The sequence below is a fragment of the Phascolarctos cinereus genome, unplaced genomic scaffold, assembly GCF_003287225.1.
Source record: "Phascolarctos cinereus isolate Bilbo 61053 unplaced genomic scaffold, phaCin_HiC Scaffold_2;HRSCAF=192, whole genome shotgun sequence".
Classification (NCBI taxonomy): Eukaryota; Metazoa; Chordata; class Mammalia; order Diprotodontia; family Phascolarctidae; genus Phascolarctos; species Phascolarctos cinereus.
The window spans coordinates 365,306,373-365,326,704 of record NW_027555625.1 but is presented as its reverse complement, the minus strand read 5'-3'; the positions used below and the strand labels follow the sequence as shown (position 1 = coordinate 365,326,704).

Here is a 20,332-nt window from a genome sequence, read left to right as displayed (position 1 = left end):
ATGAAGCAAATTTCAGTCTCTCCATGCTTTTAGAAAGTGGATTTTATCAGTTTTTGTGGGGAAAAAGTTATTCATTTAATAGTCAAGTCATTATTACTGTTTTGTTTTGTTTTATTTTTTATAATTTGCACTGGGTATGGAGTTAGGTGGTTGAGTTCAAATTCTGATTCTTTTGCTTCTTTTAGTTCTTGGATGATCTTGGGCTAGTTACTTCTTTTACTCTGGGCCTCAGTTTCCCCAATTGAATGAATAACTTGAACTAGAATTTCTCTAACAACCTTCCCAGATCTAAGTCTTATGATTCTAAAAAGAAAAAGAAAATTCCTCAACTGAAAAAAAAAAAAACTGTTTGACAATACAGAAAGCCGTAAAGGTCCTTTCTATCTCTATATACTGTAATCCTATTGAAAAAAAAAAAGTAAAATCTAGCTTCTCAAAACCTGTTTAAGACAATATGAAAAACCACTCACGTACATACAAATAGGTTAAAATTCTCTTTCAGGTTTATTTACCTGAGAATGAATTTCAGTTTGAAGAGGACTTTATGTCGTTTCGGAGAAAGCACCTAACATATAAGCAATTTTCAACAAGAGTGCTAGACATTTGTCTTTATAACAATTTGTATGTAACAGCTTTTATGCAAATGACACTAAAGTGGCACCTTTTTTTCTAAATTGGACATTTTTATGGTTATAATTTTCTTCTGTAATAACAGCAAAAAAAAATGGCTGTCCCAGTGGAGTTGAAGATTTCATCTCAAGCACTGTTTTGTGAAGTTGGAATGACAAGTTTCTTTCTTTGGTGCAAAGAATGACAAAAAGAAGAGAAGAGTTTTTGTCATCCTTGTCTAAGTTGGCAGAGGCAGCTAAACTTTCAAGGATCAGAGTAACCCCCTCCCCACTTATCCTTCCATGCCAACTTTTCTGGAATTGTGATGGCTATCTACAAAACTGCTAATTGCTGGAAGTCACAGCTTGCTCTTTCTCATTCTAAGCTAAGTGACACAAATTGGTTCTACTCAGGTCTTGACCTTTTGGTTGACCTCTAGTATCCATGCCTTTTTGTCCTCAAGTATAAAAGTTTGCTTCTTTCATAGGTAACAGGACTTAATTGACTCTATTTTACCTATTGTGGTCCATGCAAGGACCCTGGGGCACCTCAAGGGAATTTAAGCAGAGACAAGAGGCCTTAACTGGGTTGTAGTTAAAAAAAAATCCCTGGATTTGGAGTCAGAAGATCTGAGTTCAAATTCTAGCTCTGCTAGTTATCAACTGTATAATCTAGGACAAGTTACTTAACCTGTTTTGGCCTCAATTTCCATAGCTGTAAAATGAGTAGGTTGATTTAGATTACTTCTAAGGGCCCTTCTGCCGTGAAATTAAACATTCTTAGATCTTATGAAGTTTTTGTTTGTAACTTAAATGTATTGAATGGCTTAACTAATTTAACTTAACATTTGTTTTATTAAGTGCTATTGTGCTGTCTTACTATTATTGTTACTAATATATGTTGGCCTCTTAGGATGCAAACATAAAAAAAAGTGACACAATTCTTACCAAGGAGCTTATAATCTAATGTGAGATGACATAGTAAGGATACAAAGTGGAAGGTGATGATGGCAAATAGAGGGATCTAGAAAACCTAGTATACAAAAAAAGGATGGAGAGATTAATTTTAACAAAACATTATTTTGTAATCTAGGACTTTAGAATAGTGAGAATATTGAAAAGAAGATCAGCTAATTGTTAAGGATGCAGTAAAGACAAAGTCATTGGATTTAGGTGGGAAAAAATCTTAGTGATAGCCCAGTCTCATTTTTAAACTAAAGTTTGTAAATTTTCACACACACACACACACACACACACACATACACACACACACACATACATACATATGTGTAAGTATACACACTCAAATACACAAAGAAAGAGATAAGTAATATAATAGTCAGAATTTGAACAGGACCTATGCTTCAAAATTTAGTGCTCTTTCCATTATGCTAATCAAAATGAGAGCAAATACAAAAAAGCAAGTGATTGGTAAATGGCCAAGCCATTTCTGCACAAATATATTGAGAGGTAGATGAGGGCAGATCATGATCAATTCGATGAATCTCTCAATCAACTTGATGAAGGTCTGCATCCTTGTCTTCAAACAGGCAACTGGCCAGTTAATCTGCCCATTCTTTATAAGCATGAACTCTGTTTCATTTTTTTAAAATCTACAGAATAAAGGTCTGAACTTGAATCTACTGTGGTTTAATTTATTTTTCATATCTGCGTGCCATGTTTTATCTTTTCAAATTTATTATTTTTTTCAAATTTCTTCTTTTAAAATTTTGAATTACAAATTCCCTCACTCCCACCTCTCCCACATCCATTATGGAAACAAGCAAAAAGATATCAATTATACATGAGAAATCATGCAAAATTATATTAGCCATATCACAAAAAAGGTAGAAAAAATTAAATAAGAAAATTAAGCTTTAATTTGCATTCAAAATTCATCAGTTATTTCTCCGAAGGTAAATAGAATTTTTTTCCATTATAAGTCCTTTGGAATTTTCCTGGATCATTGTACTGATCTGAGTAGCCAAGTCCTTTGATCATCATTACAATATTGCAATTACTGTGCACAATGATCTCCTGGTTTTTCTCATTTTGCTTTGTATCATTTCATAAAGGTCTTGCCATGCTTTTCCCCCTGTCCTTTTCTAGAACTATTCCTTCATCATTTCTTATGGCACAATAGTACTCCATCACAACCGTGTGCCACAACTTGTTCTTCCATTTCCCAATTAATGAGAATCCCTTAATTTCCAATTCTTTTCCACCACAAAAAGAGTCTATATATATGCTTTATTTTTCCTATAGGTCCTTTTTCTTTTTCTTTGATCTCTTTGGGATACAGACCCAGTAATGGTATTGCTGAATCAAAGGATATTCACAGTTTTATAGCCTTTTGGGCACAGTTCAAAATTGTTCTACAGAATGGATAACCAGTTCACAACTCCACCAACAATTTATTAGTATACATATTTTCCATTATCCACTGTAGCATTTGTCATTTCTGATGGGTGTGAGGTGGTAAACTCAGAATTATTTTAATTTGCATTTCTCTAATCAATAGTGATTTAGAGTATTTTTATTTGCCTGTTCATATCTTTGACCATTTGTCAATTGGGAAATCATTCTTATTTTTATGAATTTGACTTAGTTCCATATGTATTTGGGAATGAGATTTTACCAGAGAAACTTGCTATAAAATGTTTTTATTTATTTGTCCATGGTATATTTTTTAGCAAAATGTAGTTTTCCCTGATTATCTCTTTTAATTAGGTATGTTTTTGCTTTTGCTTTGTCTGAGATAATGATTGCTCCCCCTGCCTTTTTTATTTGAGCTGAAGCAAACCAATTTTAACTCTCTTCTCTTCTCTCTCTCTCTCTCTCTCTCTCTCTCTCTCTCTCTCTCTCTCTCTCTCTCTCTCTCTCTCTCTCTGTCTCTCTCTCTCTCTCTGGTCTCTCTCTCTCTCTGTCTCTCTCTCTCTCTCATCTTCTGGGTCTAAGATATTGGGGAAGTTTTCCTTAATCATTTGTTTAAATATAATGGCTAGGCTTTTTATTTGATCATTGCTTTCAGGTAGTCCAATAATTCTTAAATTATCTCTCTTGATCTGTTTTCCAGGTCGGTTGTTTTGCCTATCAGATATTTTACATTTTTTCTTTTTTCATTCTTTTGACTTTGTTTAATTGTGTCTTGGTGTCTCATAGAATCATTAGCTTCCACTGCTCAGTCCTAATTTTTAAGGAATTATTTTCTTCAGTGAGCTTTTGTTGCACTTTTTTCATTTGTCAATTCTGCTTCTTAAGTAGTTTGCCAATTAAGATTTTTAAGATGTTATTTTCTTCAGTATTTTTTGTACCTCTTTTATCAGGCTGTTAATTTTCTTTTCATAATTTTTGTTTGCATCACTCTCATTCCTTTTCTTAATTTTTCCTTTACTACTCATCTCTCTCTCTCTCTCTCTCTCTCTCTCTCTCTCTCTCTCTCTCTCTCTCTCTCTCTCTCTCTCTCTCTCTCTCTCTCTTAACTCTTCCAGGAATTCATGTTGGGCTTCTGTTAAAGTAGCATTTTTTTTTTGGAAGGTTTGCTTGTGTCTATTTTCATGTTGTTGTTTTCTTCTCAGTATGAAGTCTTCCCTGCCTCCCCAGTAAATTTTTGGAGTCAAGTGTATTTTTTTTTCTCTTTTGTTCATCTTCTTGGCCTATTTATTGACTTTAAATTTTATGTGGAAGTTAGGCTCTTCTCACCTGGTGGTGAGGTTGCACTGTCGCAAGCTTCAAGGTTTTTCATGCTGTTGTTTTCAGAAATAGTTCTGGGGGTTCTGCAAGTTTTCAGTGCTTCTAAGGTACTTTACTCAGGAAGGATCCTGCTTCCCTGCAGTTGCAAATGCTAGCACTCCCTTTGACCTTAGAACTGTGACCAGGTCTCCTGCTGTACTGATGCCACAAGAACTAGTGCTCCTCTTCACCCTGGAACTGTGACCAGGTTCTCTGCTCCCTTGTGATGGGCCACAAAAGCTCTACTCTGTTCTGCAATTGGGGACTCAGAACTGTGTATGGGCAATGGAATTACCAGGCAGTGTCACCTGTGCGCAATACCAGCAGACAGTCCTCTAAAATCTCCTGTTTCCATGTTGAGTCAAATGCATTTCTCTACCTGACTGTCTTGTGTGTCTCCTGCCTAATCTCCAATTTTAATTTGGAGGAGAAGGACCATTCCAGGCATTCCAATTTAGTTACTTGCACCTTCTGTCTAGTCTCCAGTCTCCTGTGGTAAGAAGAGAAGCTCCATTCTGTTGTACAGGCCACCCACTTGTGCAGTGAAGGGAAAGGGTGACCTTCCCATCAAATTTCTCTGGTTTCCTGCCTTGGGAGGAGAGTATTATTACTGCTTCTGCTCCCACCTGCTTATTCCCCCACCTGAACTGCCCAAGACTCTAAAAGGACTTTACCCTGATCTTATGCTACTATTAACATTGAACATCTTTTAAAATTTCTCCATTAGTGATTTAAAAACTCTTCATATCATACATTCTCCATCCTAGGGATTCTAACCCCCCATAGGTCATTATTCATCCCCATCTCCCAATGCTTGATTCCTTATTCTCATTCTACTAAATGCACTCTCCTCCATATTGCAACCAAATGCTTCTCATCCCTTCCACTGTGTTCTCTAGAATATCTTTTTCATAGCAACAAACTTACTTCATCTTGAATCTTTTCCCTTCCCATTAATTCCATCTTCTGGCTCCCTCCTAAAGACAGCCTCCTGGCTGTCCTTCCCAGCACTGCCTGCCCTTTTACTCATTTCCTTGACTCACTTGGTGAGATGGAATACTTCTTCCTCCCCATCAATAACAGCACCTGCTCTGAGGCGTGTGTGTATGTGTAGGGGTAATGAAGAACCCCTCTTTCACCTGCTTCCAATGAAGTGGTACATTCTGATCCCTATTGTCTCACTGCAGATCACTTGAATGGGGAGGGGACTCAGTAAACAGTGTTTTTTTTGTTTATTTTGTTTTTGTTTTTCTTTTGTTTTGATTTCTCTTGGGCATTTTAAAAAAATTTTTAATTTTCTTTCAAATAAAGATTTGCCTTCTCTCCTTCCTACCTTACTGAACAAAATCCATGTGGCACATATGTATAATGAAATAAAGCAAATCCCCATGTTTGTCACATCCAAAAATATGTTTCATTTGGTACTCTGAATTGATCACCTCTTTATCAGGAAAGGGGTGTTCTATTTTACCATGAGTTCTGTGGAATTATGGTGGGTCATTGTAGAGTTCCCAAGTCTTTCAAAATTGATTGTCATTACAATACTATGTTATTGTATAAGCTGTTCTCCCAGTTTGTCTCATTTCTCTCTGCATCAGTTCATCCAAGACTTTCCCCTGTTTCTCTGGAACCATCCCCTTCATCATTTACTAGAGAAAAGTATATTCTATTCTGTTGCTATACCATGATTTGTTTAGCCATCTCCCCAGTTAATGAGTATTTCCCAAGGTTCTAGTTGTTTACCACCACAAAAATATATCCTATAAGTATTTGTATATGTATGAGTCCTTTTCCTCTTCCTTTGATCTCTTTGGGGGTATTGACCTAATAATTATATTGCTGAGTCTAAGGTACATACAATTCATTTTTTTTTTTACTTCTGAGGAATAATTGTGAACTGCTTTCCAGATTGGCTGTATTTATTCGAAACTCTACTAATAGTTCATTAATATATTTATTTTCCCACAGATTCCCCAATATTTGCCATTTTTTGGTTAACTTTGACAATTTGAGGAGTGTGAAATGTAGCCTCAAAGGAATTTTAATCTGCATTTCTCCAATCGTCAATGATTTTGAGCACTGTTTCATTTGTCTATTGATAGCTTGTATTTTTTCTTCCTAAAACTACTTTTTTTTCATATTTTTGACCCTTTATCAATTGGAGAATGGTTCTTAGTCTTATAACTTTGAATAGTTGCTACTCCTGCCTTTTTTTAAAAATCAGCTGAAGCATAATTGATTTTATTCTAACCCCTTATCTTTGTATACTTTTATTTTTTGCTTTTTTTGGGGGTGTGAGGCAATCAGGGTTAAGTGACTTCCCCAAGGTCACACAGCTAGTAAGTGTTAAGTGTCTGAGGCTGGATTTGAACTCAGGTACTCCTGACTCCAAGGCCAGAGCTCTATTTACTGCGCCACCTTGCTGCCCCCTTTGTTTACTTCTTTCTGTTTGAAATGTGATTCTCATTTTTTTAAAAAAGGTGAGGTTTCTGCTTTCTGTCCATTCAATTAGCCTCTTACATCTTATGAGTGGGTCTAGCCCATTCCCACTTATGATTGTTAATTGCTTATTTCTCTCTATTCTATTCTTTTATATTTTTTCTTTTCTTTGTTTCTTGACCCCTCTTTATAAAAAGAGGGTAATGGAGCCAAGATGGTGGAGTAAAAGCAGTGACTTGCTTGAACTTTGCCCCAAACCCCTCAAAATACCTGTAAAAAATGGCTCTGAACAAATTCTAAAGCAGCAGAACCCACAAAAAGACAGTGAAACAAATTTCCAGCCCAAGACAACCTGGATGGTTGATCAGAAAGTTATATTGCACAGGGCTGAGAGAGGAACACAGTTTGGGGTGGGCTCTCAGGCCTCAGCAAAACTGGAGCAAACCTCAGAGGACTGAATCACAGGCAGCTGTGGTGATTTCCAGACTTGTCAACCCATGAATGCTAAAGACAACTTAGAAGATCAGTAGGAAAAGTCTGTGTCTGTGACAAGAGAGAAGCTTGGGGTCATAGCCCCATTCCCTGAGCGTGGCCTCAGGGTGGTGCCTGCCTCTGGTGCTTCTGTTCCACAGACTGAGGGTGAATTGAGTGACTGATCAGAAGGGGATTGCAGGGATCTCTCTTCTGGTGCAGGATTCTCTTGCTTTGCTCGTGCTTGGATCTGAGTCACAGTACTGGGTGGTGGTCCTGGGGTGAGGAGGAGCACTGGCATGGTGGAGCTTGTAGTGGCAGTAGAAAGAAAATCCTTCTCAAAGTTCCAGGACAGAAAGGAGTGCTTGTGGTCACTAATAGATCAGAACACAGACCAGGAAACTTGTAAACACCTCTCCCTTGATGATAGCAGCTTGGAAGAACTGAAAATTTTCAGGTCCCTAGAAGTATCTCTGAAAACACCTGCACAAAACCCCTGAAGCTTGAGACAGTATATTCTCCACACTGGAAGCAGACTTCTACCTTAACAAAGAGTTTATAACTCAAGGAATTGGCTGGGATCATGAGCAAGCAGTGCAAAAAGAATCAGACCACAGAATCTTTCTTTGGTAACAAAGAAGATCAAAACATACAACCAGAAGAAGACAACAAAGTCAAAACTCCTACATCCAAAGCCTCCAAGAAAAATATGAATTCATCCCAGGCCATGGAAGAGCTCAAAAAGGATTTTGAGAAGCAAGTAAAAGAAGTAGAGGAGGAGGAGGAGGACGAGGACGAGGACGAAGTTTAGCGCGGTGGCGGCAGGCAAGTGGATCAAAGATGAATACCAGAGGACTTGTTTCTTGGCTAAAGGACAGTATTTCAGTTTCTGAACTTTCACCTAGTATTCCTTTTGGAAACTATGATATTCTTTGGAGAGGTTTTTCTTGTGTCAAAAATGAACTTTTGCCAAGCCACCCTCTTGAATTATCAGAAAAAAATTTCCAACTCAATCAAGATAAAACGAATTGTTCCATACTGAGAAATATCCAAGTCCTGTATGCTCCCTTGAAGTTACAGATGGCATTCAAGGCAGGGAAACAGGTCCAGCATCTTCTATTTCTTCAGAGTTCGAACCTCTCTCTGGATATTTTGAGGGGTAATGATGAGAATATTGGATTTGAAGATATTTTCAATGATCCATCACAAAGTGAAATAATGGGAGAACCACACATGATGGTGGAATACAAACTTGGTTTACTGTGAGAGGAATATGTTGCTAAGGAAAATAGAGAAACAGAATTCAGTTTACAATTGTCTTTTTTGTTATGGTTTGGTGTGTATAACATTAGAAGTACTGCTATTTACTGTTTAAAAAAAGAGAAGTATAAGGAAAAACTGAGAGTGATGCAAGAAAATTATGAAAAACAAGTTAACAGCTTGCTAAAGGAGACCCAAAAAAATACTGAAGAAAATAACACCTTAAAAAATTACCTAACCCAAATGGCAAAAGAGGTCCAAAAAACCAATGAGGAAAAGAATGCTTTAAAGAGCAAAATTGGCCAAATGGAAAAGGAAGTCCAAAAGCTCACTGAAGAAAATATGCCCTTAAAAATTGGAATGGAGCACTTGGAAGCTAGTGACTTTATGAGAAATCAAGACACTGTAAAACAAATTCAAAAGAATGAAAAAATAGAAAACAATGTGAAATATCTCATTGGAAAAATAACTGACCTGGAAAATAGATCCAGGAGAGAGAATTTTAAAATTATTGGACTATCTGAAAGCCATGATCATTAAAGAGCCTAGACATCATCTTTCAAGAAATTATCAAGGAAAAGTGCCCTGATATTTTAGAGCCAGAGGGTAGATAGAAATGGAAAGAATCCACCAATCACGTGGAGGGCAGGGCTTGTTTTCCTTTTGTATTTCTATCTCTGCACTGCTTCCTGGCCACCCTGCAGGAGGATCTCAGTAACTGTCCCTGGATGAATTGAGTAGGTGTGTGAAAAGGAGAGGTGGGAAATAAGTCTGGAAAGGTGGGTTAAGCCCAGCACGGAGACTTCCACTTCTGGGAGCCAAGATGGTGGAGTAAAAATGTAGTCGCTCTCACTCTCACCTATCAACCTTTGAATACTCAGAAAATATCATCCCAGAAAAAAAAAATCCTAGAACAGCTGAACTAGAAGAAAGGGAATAGCAGTGCAGCAGCCCCACAAACGAGTCTCCCAGTGCTTCAGCAAAAATAAGGGAAGCAGCACTACAAAGCACCCCAGGCGAATAAGAACCCTGCAACATTCATCTGAAAGTAGCTGAAGAAAGCAACCTAGAGTTTTCCTAAAGTCCCAGCCTTGCTGATTCCAACCCAACACCAGGTAAGCTATCAGAACCCTACAGCCTTCAACTGACAACCAGGAAGAGATCCTGAAGCCCAGGTGGTTGAGCAGGCAAACACCAATACCTGGACCTCTAAGTGCCTCAGGGAGGGCCGGAACCAATGGAAACCAGCCTGCACACTCTACCTCAAAGGAATCTACCAGTTCATTAGCAGAAACAATTGAGGCAGCACTGCAAAGGGCCCCAGGCAGATAAACACCCTGCAGCACCCATCTAAAAGAAGCTGAAGAAAGCTAAAGGAAAGGAAAAGCAGGAAACCTAGAATTTCCTGAAAATTCCAGCCTTGCTGATTCCAGCCCAACATGAGGTAAGCTGCCAAAACCCTACAGCCTCCAATTGCCAACATAAGAGGCCCCAGCACACAAAGCCAGTGACCAAGACCAAGAAGCTTGGGTCAGTGCCTTCTGTTCCCAGGGAGCAGGACAACTCAATCTCTTTAAAGGCCAGGGAATAAAGAAACCAGAGTAAAAAGAAATGTACCATAGATCCATATTATGAGAAGAGTGAAGGTCAAGACAGAAATTCTGAAGAGGACAACATTGTCAACAAACCCACATCTGCAACATCAAAAGGAAATATGAACTGGTCTGAAGCCCAAAAAAGCCTTCTTAGAAGAGCTCCAGAAGGATTTTAAAAGTCTAATTACAGAGGTAGAAGAGTCCTTAAAAAACACAATTGGCCAATTGGAAAAAAAAGAGTACACTGAAGAAAACAAATCCCTTAAAAATACAATTGGCCAACTGAAGAAGGAAGTACAAAAACTAACAGAAGAAAACAATCTGTTAAAAACTAGAATTGGACAAATGTAAACTAATGACTCTATGAGAGAGCAAGAATCAGTGAAACAGAAACAAAAAAATGAAAAAATAGATGAAAACATAAAATACCTCATGGATAAAACAACTGACCTGGAAAATCAATCCAGGAGAGACAATTTAAAAATCATTGGACTACCTGAAAATCATTATGAAAAAAAGAGCCTGGACAATATCTTTCAGGAAATCTTAAGGAAAACTGCCCAGAAATCCTAGAACCAGAAGGTAAAATAACCATAGAAAGAATACACTGCTCAACCTGAGAGATCCCAAATTGAAAATTCCAAAATTACCAGATGAAAGAGAAGGTGCTGCAAGCAGCCAGAAAGGTACAATTTAAATATCATGGAACCACAGTCAGGATAACATAGGACCTTGCAGCTTTTACATTAAAAGACTGCAGGGCATGGAACATGATATTCTGTAAGGCAAAGGAGCCTGACAGAATTGCAGCCAAGGATCAACTACCCTGCAAAAATGAGCATGATTTTTCAAGGGAGGAGATGGATATTCAATGAAATAGGGGACTTCCAAACCTTCCTGATAAAAAGACCACAGCTCAACAAAAAAATTTTAACTTCAATTACAAGATTCAAGAAAGACATAAAAAGGTAAATGGGATAGAAAGATACAAAATGTTGTTAATAAGGGCAGACTCTACGTCCCTACAAGGGAAAATGACACTTGTAACTCTTGAGAACTGCATTGTTATTACACCATGTTAAAGGAGTATACATAAAGGGGGTGGATATTAGTTGACTTTGATGTAAGGATAAAAAAAATGTAATCAAGTGGATTAAATGGATCCAAGTAAGTGGATTAGTCTGATCTTAGAAAATATACTGAAAAAGAAGGAGGCAGACAAGGGTAAATTACATTACAGGAGAAGACAGAAAATCCTATTACAGCAGAGGGAAAGAAGGGAGCAGGGTGAGCACTGTTTGAACCTTGCTCTCATCAGATTTGGCTCAAGAAGGAATAACACAATCAGTTAGGTGTGGAAATCTAACTTGCCCTGTGGGCAGTAGGAGGTAAAAGGGGAAAGAAAAGGGAGGGGTCATGGAAGGGAGGGAAGAAACAGCAAGGGCAAAGGGGAAGAAAATGGAAAGGGATAATAGAAGGGAGGAGAGACTGAAGGAGGCGATGGTCAAAAGCAAAACACAAATGAGGGGGGGAAAGGAGAAAGGAGAAAAAAAAACAAACAGGGGGAAAAAGGATGGAGAAAAAGATGCAGATAGTAATCATAAGTGTGAAAGTTGAATCACTATCTTTTTTTTATCTCTTCTGTTGAGTTTTGTTTCCTCTTTCTGATGGTTCCTCCTATTGGTTTTAATTTTTACTTACAACTTCACTAATGTGAAAATACGTTTAATAGGAGTGTAAATGTATAGCCTATATTAGATTGTGAGCCTTCTTGGGGAGGGTGGTGGGGAAAAGGGGGAGAAAAATTTTAAACTCAAAAGCATATGGAAGTGATTGTTGATAAATCAAAATAAATTAATAAAATAAATTAAGAATCCACCAATCACCTCCTGAAAGATCCCCGAAGTAAAACTCCTAGGAATATTGTAACCAAGTTCCAGATTTCCCAGGTCAAGGAGAAAACATTGCAAGCATCCAGAAAGAAGCAATACAAGTTTTGTGGAAACCCAATCAGGACAACACAAGATTTAGCTGCTTCTACATTAAGGGACCACAGGGCTTGGAATATAATATTCTGGAGGGCAAAGGAGATAGGATTACAGCCAAGAATCACCTACCCAGCAAAACTGAGCATAATCCTTCAGGAGAAAAAAATGGATATTCAGTGAAATAGAGGACTTTCAAGCATTCTTGATGAAAAGACCAGAGCTGAACAGTAAATTTGACTTTCAGATACAAGACTCAAGAGAAACATGAGGAGGTAAACAGGAAAGAGAAATCATAAGAAACTTATTGAAGTAGAACTGTTTACATTCTGCATGGAAAGATGATATTTGTAACTCATGAGTCCTTTGTCAGTATTAGAGTAGTTGAGGAAAAATATATAGAAAAGTTGGAGGAAAAAAATATAGATAGATAGATAGATAGATAGATAGATAGATAGATAGATAGATAGAGGGAACAGGGTGAGTTGAAGATGAAAGGGTGATATCTGGAGAATAAAATTAAGGGGTGAGTGAGGATTATACTGGGAGAAGGAGAAAGGGAGAGGTAGAAGGGGGTAAATTATCTCACATAAAACAGATAAGAAAAGTCTTTTACAGTGGGAGAGGGGGGAAATGGGAGAAGGTGAGAGGGAATGAGCGATTTTTATTCTCATTGGATTTGGCTTAAGGAGGAAACAGTATGCAAACATACATACATACACAAAGAAAGCCAAATACAGGTTACATAGGAAATAATTAACAGAGGGAAAGCCCTAGAATAATGAAGGGTTAGAAAGGCTTATATAACACTGGAACAATGTTCAGGAGTTCAATCTTCTCCATTCTAGAATCCAAGTGGGACTTTAATCAACTATATTTATATCTATATTTATTCATTCTTCTTCCACTTAATGAATGGAAGAGGGCCTATATCACACAAGGCTAATGACTAATCAGTGAAAAATCTAAACTAGGTATGAACAAGTTCTTAATTATTTTGAAAAGAATAAAGTGCTTTGATCATTGGAAAAAAAATGATGACTCAACAGATGAAATAGCTTTTGATTCACTTAAATAATCAAACCCTTCTCCAAACTTATGAATAAACCTTAAATTAATTTAAAACCACAAAGTTCAGCAACAGGAGTAGTTAGTGGTGGCAGAACCTCAGCCAATTCCCTGAAAAGGAACTATTTGGGGTAAGAAGAAAGTTTTTCTTTTTTTGTACTCCCTATCCCTAGGCAACTTTGAGAGTTTTGGGATCCTTTGAGGTCTCGTCAGAGGTCCAACTGTTGATCTCAATCAGTAGAAGAGTCTTTCAGAACTCATACCAGTGGCTGCTGGATCAATAGTACCTGTAGAAATCCAAGGACTCCAGCAACTTCCAGCAATTCCTTCCAGAAGGGATTGTGACTTCTCAACAAGAGAAGTACCAGCTATGGACATTACCATGGACCAGTTCTCACAGACAAACAGATAACCACACTTAATGAGAACTCTACAGAAGAGGAAAACTAAAGTCTAATAGTGGAGAGATGTGAGTTTACCCATTAACACATCTATTCTTCATATGGGAGAACCACTACTTTTGTACTTTAAGTTTGTGCCCACTCTCTCCATAGATCTTATATGTATTTGTAGTAAAGTGTGTTCCACACTTTAAGGGAGAAACCTGTGCAAAGTACTCTTACTATATTTTGCTAAATTCTAATTAAATGTACTGGCTGCCTTTTAATGAGAAACACACTGGTGGATGCTTGTATATGACATTATTAGAAACCCATCTTCTTAGGGTTACCCCTAGAACTCTGAGAGTAGTAGTAGCAGCTTCTTTCTCTGGATCCAACCCACCAGTGAAAATTAAAATTAGGAATGGAGCCCAAGAATGAGTGGTACTTAAACATTAATGTGAGTTTATAATATAAATGTACATATATACATGCATGTAATCAATAACCATTTACTCATTACCTGTTATGTGCCAGGCACTATGCTAAGTACTGGTTATACAAAGAGGCAAAAGATAGTGCCTACCCTCAAGGAGCTTACAATCTAATGGGAGAAACAACATGCAAATATATAAGTGTATACATACATGAGCATATTGTACACATACACACACATATATATGTTTGTGTGTGTGTGTGTGTATTATATATATATATATATATATATGTGCCTATATATAGTTGTACAGTGCATACAAATATGTGTGTATAGATGAAAAAATAAATAAATTTGTGTACATATATATTTATATACAGTAATGGATGCTGCATTTTTATGAGGATCTGGGTATAGTTGATAAAAGACTAGCCTAACAGTCTTGACACTGAGATTCAAGTGTGCCTGTGACATATACTGACTGCAAGCCTGGGCAAGTCAGTGTCTTAACCTCTCAGTGCCCCAGGCAACTCTTCAAGAACTATGTTATAGAAGAGTTGCCAGTTAGCATTACTGAACTGGTGGTGATGATGGTGGACCGTTTTGAATGGGAAAGTTTCTTATCTGGAAGATCCCTGCATCAATGAAATTAGAGGAACAGGAAACACTCCCCTTCCCCCCACACATATACCCAATACACATATGCAAATATATTTATATGTAATATATTTGTATATGTATTTGTTAAAAAATACACATAAATGCCTTTACATGTGTATGTCTATATGCATATGTGTGTATGCATGAAACCTGTGCAAAATTGTGAGATGAATGAGGTTTTTTTTCCTCCTTAGAAATCTTTTTTTTCCCCTGTGTTATCCAATGTCCTCATTCTGCATCCAGCCTTCCAGAACCCATACCATGAAGTTTGCCAGGATTTATCTCTTATCAAATACAATTTTCTAGAATATGAGTTAGCTCTTCTCTCTCTAACGGTAGATTTTCAAGTTTCTTTTTCACACATCAAAACTATACTAGTTCTCAAAGAATTATAGAACTGGAAGGGACTGTGAACATAAGACTGTATATGATATTAGAGATAGAAAGCACCTTAGGATCATAAAACACAGATTATCTGAGAAATGTTCACCTTTTTTTTTTCCCAGAAGAGGAAACAGGATCCTAGAATGTTGTAATGTCTTTTTCAAGGTTATACATAGATTAAATAGTATGGCCAGGGCTAGTAACCAAAACAACCCCATTCTTAGTCCATTGATACTCTATGTTGTCTATCACACTTGGAATTCATGATATACAGAGGAAGAAAGACTTTAATCTACTCTTTCCTTTGGAAATGATTTCACCATGTATATGTGACCTTAACCATTCCCTGTGCCTGTCTGTTTATTTAAGCACACAAAAAACATACATCATCCCTTTAAAAGTGAACTATTTAACAGCTTTATTATCCTCAGATAGAACCAACATACAAAGTAATTTGCATGGATCTCTGTGTGAATTGTCATCATAAAATGAAAATGAAATTCCTTTTTATGTTTAAGATTTAACCATAAGAGTTGTGTTATTGATTTTAATAGATACTTGATGTGTCTAGCTAGTGTGGGAAAGGGTCAATTCCTAGCATATTTTAATTACTGCTTGGCTGGCCTGCTAAATGAGAAGGTGACTGGAGAGATGTGCAGGGTGGAGAGAGAGAGAATTCTAACTGTGCAGTCCCAATGGTCTCCCCACTTCCAATTGGGATGAACCTGGGAATGATTTGAGCAGGCAGAAGAGAGAAGGCCAGCCTACTTGGGATTAATGAGTGTCAAGGGAGTATGGGATGGCCGTAGGCTGCAGTTTGGGTCATTAAATTCAGTTGGTCATTAATCCTCTGGAAATGCCCTGGGCTGAGGTCATTATTGTTCCAAGATAAAAAATTCAGGACCAAACAAAACTCAAACATGAATATTGTGCATTTTCAGAGTGGTGGTTGAGTTTTCCATTTGTCAGAATAGTATGATTCTGTAGGGGTAAAAATCTCCTCATTTGAGGACTCTACATGGCTTTATTCATTTTCAGATAAGCTGCATGACTATAATGAAATACAACTGATATGTTTTCAACACACTAGAACTGAAACATTCAAATCAGTGTTGTCTGAAGTAGGAGCCTAATAGAAGCCCATACAAATATTCCAATAAGACTGTCATTACTCAAAATATTAGGGGGGATTCTTTCTTTGGCATTGCCTTTCATAGCCTACAGTGCATCCTCATGATGGTGGAAAAATTTAAAGGATCATAGAATATCTAAGGGGAAGAGCTTATGTATTATAACAATCTTATTTTGCAGAGAAGAAAACTAAGATGTAGAGGAGCTAGGTGAACTTTACCCAAGGTCATATAGATAATTAGTGCCAACACCAGGACTAAAGATCTATGACCATTAACTCTAAATACATTGTTCTTACCAACATGTAAGAGAATCACTAGATAATAGAATTGAAAAAGACCTTTGAGATCATACAGTTCTACCCAGGCCCAGGAAAAAAAAATTTTTCTCCATCATATCAGATAAGTGGTCATTTGGCCTTTCCTTAAAAATTTTAATGACAGGCAAACTTCTACCTTGTACACCAGCTCATTCATTTTGGAGGGAGTGAACAATGGGGAAGTTTTTTCTTTAAATCAAATATGAAACTAAAAATTTAATTTAATTTAATTTAATTCTTCTTTACAAATTCTACTCACTGCTGCCATTTCTATCATCCAAGGTTAAGCATATTTCTCTTCTTCCTCTAGTCTACACCATCTTGTTTAGTGCTTTCATCAATTCCCATGGGTCCAATTATCATTTTATTCAATATTATTCCCACAAATTTTCCATAAGGGCAAGAGGAACCATACAATTTCCTGACTAAAATATGACACCCTTATCTAAACAGAGTAAAATGGATGTGGCTGGTCAAAACACAATACAATAGGAGTATTTCTGTCTATAGAACTTGACTCTATGTCTCATAATGTAGTCTGATTGTTTTGTTTCAGGATTTCCACTAGTAGGCCTATACCACATGAAGATCACTGATAAATAAATAAATAAAATTATCCATAGTAGTATTATTTTTTGTGATAGCAAGAAATGGAAACATTTGGAATTGTCTAAACAAATTATGGTATCTAAAAGGAATGGAATATTACTGTGCTCTAAGCAACAACAAATGTAATGAATATATAGAAGTATAAGAAGATATGCATGAACTGATACAGATAAATCAACATATAGCATTACTTCAACCATGTAAATGGAAGGATCAACCACATACACAAATCTGAAGTGAAATTTATGAAATTGTAAATGACAAGCATGGCCCCAAAAAAGAGATATGAGAAGATACTCCTACCCCACTACCTTACAGAGATGAAAAGTCCTTGGGGGTCGTACACTGTACCTAATTTTAGGCAATTGTGATATATTAACCAATTTTGCTATTTTTTCTCTTTTTTTCTTGAAAAATATTACTTGTTTGGGTGGAGCCAAGATGGCAGAGACAAAGCAGTGACTTGCTTGAGATCTCCCCAAAACCCCTCCAAATAGCTGTTAAAATATGGCTCTAAACAAATTCTAAAGCAGCAGAACCCACAAAAAGACAGACTGAAGCAAATTTCCTGCCCAAGACAACCTGGATGGTTGATCAGAAAGTTATAACACGCTGGGTGGGGAGAGGAGAAGAGTGTGGCATGGATGCACAGGCCACATTGAGCCTGGAGCAGGCTTTAGAGGACTGAATCGCTGGCAGCTGTGGAGGTTTCCAGACGTATCAACCCATGAACACAAAAGACAATTGAGAAGGTCAGTGGAAAAGTCTGTTTCAGAGAAGCACAGGGTCCCAGCTTCATTTCCCTGAGAGCCCAGAGCGGTGGCTCCAGGGGTGGTGGCTGCTGCCTGAGCTTCTGGTGCACAGACTGAGGGGGAATCAAGTAGCTGATCAGAGGTAGATTGCAGTGATCTCTTTGCCAGTGATGAGGCAGGAATCTCTTGCTTTGCCCATGCTTGGACCTGGGTCACAGTTCTGGGTGGTGGTCCTGAAGTGAGGAGGACTGCTGGCCTGGTGGAGCTTGTAGTGGCTGTGAGTAAACCCTCCTCACAGTTCCAGGACAGAAAGGAGTGCTTGTGATCACTAATAGACCAGAGCACAGGCCAGAAAAGGAGTAATACCTCGCCCCTTATCACACCACCTTGGAAGAACTGAAAATTTACAGATCCCTACAAGTATCCCTGAAAACAGCTGTACAAACCCCCAAAGCTTGGGACAGTACATTCTCCACACTGGAAGCAGACTCTTACCTGAACAAAGAGTCGAAAACTCAGTTAAATAGCCAGAATCATCAGAAAGCAGTACAAAAGGAGTCAGACTATATTATCTTACTTTGGTGACAAAGAGGATCAAAGTATATAACCAGAAGAAGACAACAAAGTCAAAGCTCCTACATCCAAAGCCTCCAAGAAAAATATGAATCAGTCCCAGGCCTTGGAAGAGCTCAAAAAGGATTTTGAGAAGCAAGTAAGAGAAGTAGAGGAAAAACTGGAAAAAGACATGAGAGTGATGAAAGAAAATCATGAAAAACAAGTTGACAGCTTGCTAAAGGAGACCCAAAAAAATACTGAAGAAAATAACACCTCAAAAAACAGCAAAACCCAAATGGCAAAAGAGGTCCAAAAAGTCAATGAGGAGAAGAATGCCCTAAAAACCAAAATTGGCCAAATGGAAAAGGAAGTCCAAAAGATTACTGAAGAGGATACTTTTCTTAAAAATCAGAATAGAGCAATTGAAAGCTAGTGACTTTATGAGAAATCAAGACACTATAAAACAAATCCAAAAGAATGAAAAATTAGAAAACAATGTGAAATATCTCATTGGAAAAAACTGACCTGGAAAATAGATCCAGGAGAGAGAATTTAAAAATTATTGGACTATCTGAAAGCCATGATTAAAAAAAGAGCCAGACATCATCTTTCAAGAAATTATCAAGGAAAACTGCCCTGATATATCAGAACCAGAGGGCAAAATAGAAATGGAAAGAGTCCACCTATCTCCTCCTGAAAGAGCTCCCCAAAGGAAAACTCCTAGGAATATTGTAGCCAAATTCCAAAGTTTCCAAGTCAAGGAGAAAATATTACGAGCTGCCAGAAAGAAACAATTCAAGTATTGTGGAAACATAATCAGGATAACACAAGATTTAGCAGCTTCTACATTAAAGGACCCCAGGGCATGGAATATAATGTACAAGAGGGCAAAGGAGATAGGCTTACAACCAAGAATCACCTACCCAGAAAAACTGAGTGTAATACTTCAGGGGAAAAAATGGTCATTCAGTGAAATAGAGGACGTTCAAGCATTCTTGATGAAAAGACCAGAGCTGAATAGAAAATTTGACTTTCAAATACCAGACTCAAGTGGAACATGAAGAGGTAAACAGGAAAAGCAATCATAAGAGACTTATTAAGGTTGAACTGTTTACATTCCTGCATGGAAAGATGATATTTATAACTCATGAGTCCTTTGTCACTATTAGGGTAGTTGGAGGGAAAAAAAAAATTATATGTACTGATAGATAGATAGATAGATAGATAGATAGATAGATAGATAGAGAGCACAAGGTGAGTTAAAGTTTAAGTGGTCATATCTGGAGAATAAATTAAGGGATGAGAGAGGATTATACTAGGAGAAGAAGAAAGGGAGAGGTAGAATGTGGTAAATTATCTCACAAAAAAGCAGACAAGAAAAGGCTCTTCAAGTTGAGGGGAAATGGGGGAAGTTGAGGGGGAATGAGTGAATCTAATTCTCATCAGATTTGCCTTAAGGAGGGAATAATATACACATTCAATTGGATACGGAAATCTGTCTTACTAAACAGGAAAATAGAGGGAGAAGGGGACAAGAGATCAGGGGCATGATAGAGAGGAGGGAAGATTGGGAAAGGGGGTAATCAGAAGCAAATACTTCTGAGGAGGGACAAGGTCAAAAGAAAGAATAGAATAAATGGGGGGACAGGATAGGATTAAGGGAAATAGAGTTAGTTTTTCACAACATGTCTACTCTTGCCTTTTCAATGAGTTGAGTGGGGAGGGAGGAAGGGAGAAAATTTGGAGCCCAAAGTTTTAAAAACACATGTTTAAAAAAAATGTTTTCACATGCAACTGGAAAATAAGAAATAGAGGAAATGGGGTGCAGAAGTCTATCCTGCCCTACAGGAAAATAGAAGGGGAAGAGGTTAAGAGAATGGGGGGGGGGAGATAGAAGAGAGGGCTGACTAGTGTAAGGGATATTCAGAATACATGCCATCTTGGGGTG

General features: G+C 37.5%; 1 pseudogene; it reads left to right on the top strand.

Moving 5' to 3' along the window:
- The first annotated feature begins 8,090 nt into the window (after nt 1-8,090).
- Nucleotides 8,091-8,551, top strand: LOC110222368 (proteasome maturation protein pseudogene; annotated as a pseudogene).
- Nucleotides 8,552-20,332: the final 11,781 nt, after the last annotated feature.